This window comes from Cyprinodon tularosa, unplaced genomic scaffold (genome assembly GCF_016077235.1).
Source record: "Cyprinodon tularosa strain WSP-4 unplaced genomic scaffold, ASM1607723v1 ctg695, whole genome shotgun sequence".
NCBI classification, from domain to species: Eukaryota; Metazoa; Chordata; class Actinopteri; order Cyprinodontiformes; family Cyprinodontidae; genus Cyprinodon; species Cyprinodon tularosa.
In genome coordinates this window covers 324,196-330,752 of record NW_024039446.1, presented here as the reverse complement: position 1 = coordinate 330,752, position 6,557 = coordinate 324,196, and positions in this window count along the sequence as shown.

Below are 6,557 nucleotides of genomic sequence, written 5' to 3'. Positions count from 1 at the left end.
GTGTTATTTTTTTTAGGCTGATCCATAATGATACAGATGCGTCTCTGTAAAAAAGGAATGTCATGAAAAAGAGGTTCTACACCCCTAAATGAGTCAAAGTCCATCAGCATTGTAGTCACTATATCCTTTCAGTTTTATTAATTTGGATTTAAAACTAAAACTGTTCAAATATGTTTTCATAGCAGTTTCTGAAATAATTCTATTTTTAATGAGATATGAGATGGCACAACCTCCACTATCAGGCAAAGCTGTACATGGTTACTGCTGAAGCTTCCCAGAGAGAACATATGAAATGAAGGTAAAGTGAAAGGAAGAACTAAGGCAGAAAAGGTGCACAGCAGCAACAACCACAGCATTAAGAGGAAAACAGCAACACAGAATTAAAAAGTCATGAAAAGTCAATCAAAATGAATGAATATACATCCATATTCTTTCCTTTTGCTCTTAATTAAAAGGTCCTACTCTCTTACTAAGACCTTATGAGTTAGTTCATTCACAATAAACATGAAGGCCGTCAGATTAAACTGTTGCACCCAGCTGGCTTCTTATATTCTGCTTTATACTTTCTTATTGTTCAGTTTTTTGCTTTATTCCTATAGGTATTGAATTTACACCACTAAGAAAGGCTCTTAGTTTTAGGTGGAATTTACTAGAACTTGCAGAAACCCTGTTAAAATAAGAAACTCTGGCTGTGTCTGAACATCCACCCTAACCCCTAAATCCCTCAATCACTATATATAGTGCGGGGACTATTTAGTGGACTTAATAGTGAACTCAGTTAACTTACCATTCGGACAGATGATCACTACTTTTCTCCCCCCGTTGGTCATGTGACTCCGCCTCCCCACACGGTGTCTGCGCCATCTTTGTTCTCTCTGACCTCCAAAACAAACCCCACTCTTTCTGGGATATATCTGCTTGTCTGGTGGCCATGGATATTCACTACTTTTTCATCCACTAAATATTTGAACACTCATGTAACATAGCGTAACCCCTCTATAGTGCTCTATATAGGGGGTAGGGCGGCTGTTCAGACACAGCCTCTGTGTTTAACGATTCTAGTTTCACTTTTTTAATTAATTGACTAGAATAAGTTGTCTTTTTGATGATATTCCACTTTTTTTTAGACACATTCGTAAATATTGTTAGCTGAACAGCAATAATGCACATCAGGTTGGCTCTCAGGTGACAAATGAGGGTGGGGGGCGGGGTAAGTCCAGCAGGCTGGATGTAACCATGGTGACAGGGGGATTAAGGGGGAGCAGTGAGTGAATATATTTTATAACTGATCCTTTCCTCTTTTATTCCTAACTTGCCTTTTTGAGGTAGGATGCTCAGGTTTTGTGTTGCTGAACTACAGCAATATATCAGCTGCCACTAGATGGTGACGGTTACATGCTTATTTTTACCTTTTCTGGTGGAAAACTCCTCCTATTCTGTTACTTTAAATCTCATAATCCAAGCAATACAACTTTTTTTTCATCTGATCATTTTAATAATAATAAAAAAGAGATACTGCATTTATCGAAGCATTATTATTTTTAAATCCTTCCCCATTTGTAATAATCCCATCAATGGGGATGGTCTTGAACGTTAAATGATGTCAGATCAGACGTGTGTGAGGATGGTTGTGAATCTGCATAAGGAACACAAGCCAGAGGCCTCAGAGCTTTAAGCTACCCTTGGTTTTCACCAACCATATATCTCAGTGTTAATCCTGTACATAATCCGATGTAAATGTAATGTGATACTTTTTTTGTTTTTTGTCCTCTTTCGTTACTGTGTTGCACAGCTGAGAGGCCGAGCGCTCGGACAGGAGGAGGTGATCTTTGTATCAGTATTGAACACTACTGCAGGAAGATGAATCTTGATGAAATGAGCTCGAGAGCTTTAAAAAAAAAAAAGGCTCCATCTACCTTCTTCTCTTTTGTTTACGTACATGTGAAGTAACCCCGTGTAATCTGACCGAGCTGATAATAACACTTCTTCTCTGGCGCCCATCCTGTGAAGAATGATTGTTGTGAAGTTTTAACTTAATTTTTGATCTTTTTATTGTTTTATTTTTCTCCTCTTTGTAGCTGGCCTACATTATTATTGAAATTAATTTATTTGGAATAAGTCATCAGGAGTAGTATTGTTTTAATTTCAGGTAGCTTCAGAAATGTCATGACCAACGGTTTCTCCTTTTGAAGGAAGCACAATGAATGGGTGTGGGGAAGAGGGCAGTATCTGGTTGCATCAGCTGCAGATGAACCATTCATCCTTTAGATTAATCATCGTAGTTTAAAGTATTAAAGAAGTAGTTAGCAGAATCGTTAGTTCCTCCAGCTTTTTCCAGCCTCTCGTAGGTCGTTAGGAATCCCCTCTGTCACAGCAGGGTGTTTGAACCAGAGGGAACATGGAGGGAGACTATTAGTTTTCTTCTCCTGCAGTGATTCCTTCTTTGCTTTTGTAATCAAAATCTGAAATACTTGTCTGAATTTCTGTAACAGTTATTGCCTCATTTTGTTTAGCAGACATCTATTTATTTTGTTTTCTCTCATTTCCAACCCTCTTCCCTGTTGAATGGCATTATGATCAACCAATCCTGTCAATTTTTTTCTGTATTATTCAGTGTACAGTGCAATAGGAAAATAAAATCAAAGCAAACAAGTTGCATGGAATAAATGCTGATGTACTGTACCAACAAAAGCATAGTATGTCTTTTTTTTATCATAAAAAAAAACAGGGAATGCATATGCAGTGCTTGGAAAAAGTAATAGGTTCCACATTTTGCATTATTAATCCATCATTAATCTATAAATATATTGAATTTAGGTTATCTGTGTTAGTTCAGGGGTGTCCAAGATGTGTCTGTATATGAGAATCTTTCCTCATATTTTTATTTACTGGTATGTTTTGGGTTGAACTTTGATTAGGCCATTTTACAAAAAATACCTTTTGCTATAAACTCTCACATTACAGCTCTTGATTGTATCTGAACCTCTTCCCTTTTCTCAAGTCTGCCTCTTTAGTTTTTTCTTTTTTTTTTTTTTTTAGGATTGCACTATATTTTTTCATCGATTCCATTTCCAACCATCCCCACAGAACAATGCCACCATCTTCTGGTTTTAATGTTGGAATGGTGCGTTCAGGAGGATTTAACGTATTGTTTTTTTTTCCCTCCAGACCTTCTATAGATTTTTTTTTTCATGTTGGCCTAAGAGATAAATTCTGGTACCTTCTTACGCAAGTTAACTGTGTCTTATACACGGTTATAAGGAATTTCTTATTAAATGCTGAATATGTAGAGTGACTAACAGCTGTGATAATAGAGTTGCAGATCTGATTAATGCTCTCCTTTCCTGGCCTGTAAGATGCTGATCTGTTTACATCTTCATCTGATCTAATCATGGATGTTCAATAGTTAGGTTATTCATAACCAAACCTCCAGCTTCCTCCCTCAACCTGTTTGCTGTAATCCTTGTTTTTTATGATGCTGTTTGTTTATTAATCTTTAATAAATGCTGGCAGTAACCGACAGGTAGATTTATAAACAGATTAAATCATACTAATTGGGTGCCGCCTGAAGAAATTTAGTTTTACTAGATTTTATTCAGCAGTATCTAAATAAAGGAGACAGGAAATCTACAGAGGATCCATATCCTAATGTTTAGGTTTCTATTGATTAAAAATCATTTAAACCATGAATTACTTTTTGTCTACTCGTGCACATAAGATCCAATAGAATACAATGATGTTCCTGGTTGAATGCAATAATGTTTTAACATTCAGATTTTCTTGTTTGTTTCTGGGAAACTTTTCTTCTCCATGTGGAGACATACTATCAGTAGGCCTCAAAGCAATTCTGGCAAACTGTCCACCTCCTCTGGAGGGGGGAGCGGTGCTTTGCTAACTCTGTTTTCAGCGGGGGTGGGGAGCTGCTGAACATTAATGAGGATATTGTCAGAGGATGGAAGGAATACTCTCAACCAGGATGGCATGCCTTCTGTGGAGAAACAAGAGACGTGTTCATCACCCAAACTGAAGTCAAGTGGTGTTCAAAAAAACGTCATGGTTGCAAAGCTTCAGAGGCGGATGAGATCCGCTTTAACTCGGGTCTCAGGATATGTTTGGGGTGTCATCGCTGATATGCCTCTTCAGTATCCCGTGATGGTATGGGACAGGGCCCCTAGATTAGCAGACTGGGGTGGGGGTTCCCCTCTGTAAGAAGGGGGACTGGGATGTGTTCCAACTATAGGGGGATCCCACTCCACAGCCTCCCTGGGAAAGCATGTGCCAGGGTGCTGGAGATCTGGAAGATTGTGAGAAGTGTGGTTTTCTTGCTCTTCCCTTCCAAGCCAAAGGAAAGTTTCTGCCTCAAATGAGTTGGCTTAAGAATCTTGGCTTCCTGTTCATGATCAAACATCTCTACATGTCAAATGAACTGTTGGTTGCTGCTATTTTCCTCTAAAAGAAGCAGAATAATTCTGGAAAACATTTCCAAATGAGCTCTCCTTCTTTAGTCAAATCCTCAGCTTCTGTCTTTACCGCCATGATCTTTAACCCCAAACCTTAAGTTTTAAATGCAGCTCTTGTTTTATATATAATGCATCTAAACATTGCACAGTCTGACCTGTGGTTGAACTTGCAGGGCTAATGACTGCGTTGGAAAAGAGCAAATATGTTTCTACACAGCTGCTTTGCACCAGTTGCAGCTCTGGAAACGCTGACAAAAGGATCGGAGAGACTTTGACACTCCTGACGTGTTTAAGACCCTCAGGACAGGCATCATGGAAAGTTATGTGGACTTTAAATGCTCTTTGTTATGATCCATACAAAGCTACAATATTTGGCAGACTTATAGGCTATGATAGATAAAACATGATCTTTTATTATTTTACATTGCAAGCTTCCACTTAAACTTCATCAGACAGCCTGACTGATAAAGGGCTTTTGCTGCTAAACTTCATACTCCTTCAAAAAAGGACAAATAGGAGAAAAAAAGACTTGGATTAGTTTGCTGGAACTCTCACTGAGGACAAGAAAAGTATGAGTCAGCTGTTTCTTCAGTGTAGCATTTCACAGACTGCCCTTAAATTAGCGCTATGTTGGCTATTTTTCTCCTGAGAAATGAAAAATGTAACAGGTGCTGCTCTGACACACCTACGATGTGGTTTTGTTCTAAATTGAGAACATCTTCAGAAACATTTGTTCAAACTGATGGTGTTGGCTCTTAAAATGGGAGCCAATTGCTACGCCCCAAGTCATGTTAATGCCTATTTAAGCTCTACAGCTAAATTAGTCAATATCTCCAAGCAGGATTAATTAAAATGACCTAGTAAGTTTTGTTAATGCAGCTGTGGTTATTGCACAGGCGTAACTTTCTGATGGACTGGTATGGACATGTCCCCACCAATAATTTCAATAACTGGACTTTGGCAATGTTATGGGACACATTTCTAAATTTGATTTTGCTGCTTTTGAAGGAGGATATTCACTAATGTAGCTGATAGGAAAAACATCCATCAATTTATCCACATTTTCCTGGGTTGATTGATGAATGGATGAATGAAACTGAAATAGTTTCCATACTAGGAAGACATAATATATGCTGTTGGCATCAGAATCGGCTGTTATTCATCCTTTTTTATATACATTAATGTCTACCTACCTATAAATATCAGTGTATTATGGTTCTTTTGTGTTCTCAACAATAGGAAAGCATTCAATAAATACGTTTCAGCTCATTTTTGGAATTTTTTTGTTTGTGTGGAGTTACTATAGGTCCATCAGCTGCCACCCTTAGAGTGTCCCCACCGACTTTCATCACAAAGTTACACCCTTGCGTTATTGGTCTAAAATACGAAAGCAGCAGGAAAATAGCTTATAAATTCCACAACTGCATTGATTTCTCATTTGTAAATTTGAAATATTGGCCACTATAATGTGTTGCGTCTAAAAACATCTGTGTTGTGTGTCACCTATGACCGTAAAAAAACTTTAAGGTGAACAGCCCTGGCTTTTGTCCAAACATTAAACAAAACCAGGAGGAATGTAGTTTTATTCCTTTCATTAATATTTTGATAATCATTTTGTGGTGTTTGCTTGTTTTAAATTAGGATTTAGATTGATTTCAAGTAAAGAAAAAAAAAAAAGTTAAAACCTATACAATGACACTCCATCTTACTACTGGATTTGATTGATTGATTTTATTGATCTCACAGTGGAGAAATGTAGTCAAAAAGGTACATACGTTATTTACAGTGCGTCCACACACACACATATATATATGTATATATATATATATATATATATATGGGGAATTAAATACTAATTGCACATTAGATGTTGCACAAGTTATTGCCGTTGCCATTGAAGTGGAAGTAGTTTCCTGTTCTCAGTTGTGTTATTTAAACAGAAACGTTGTGAAACTAACGCGGGTAGCAAAAACTTGTAGTTCAGCTATATCTTCCTGACATGAGCCCCTGCTGCTCTGTCACGTTTTCACCAGGCTTTTCTTTTTTTTCCTGTTTTTTCAGGCTCCACCTTTTTCACGTCGCAGGAAGCTGCACTCA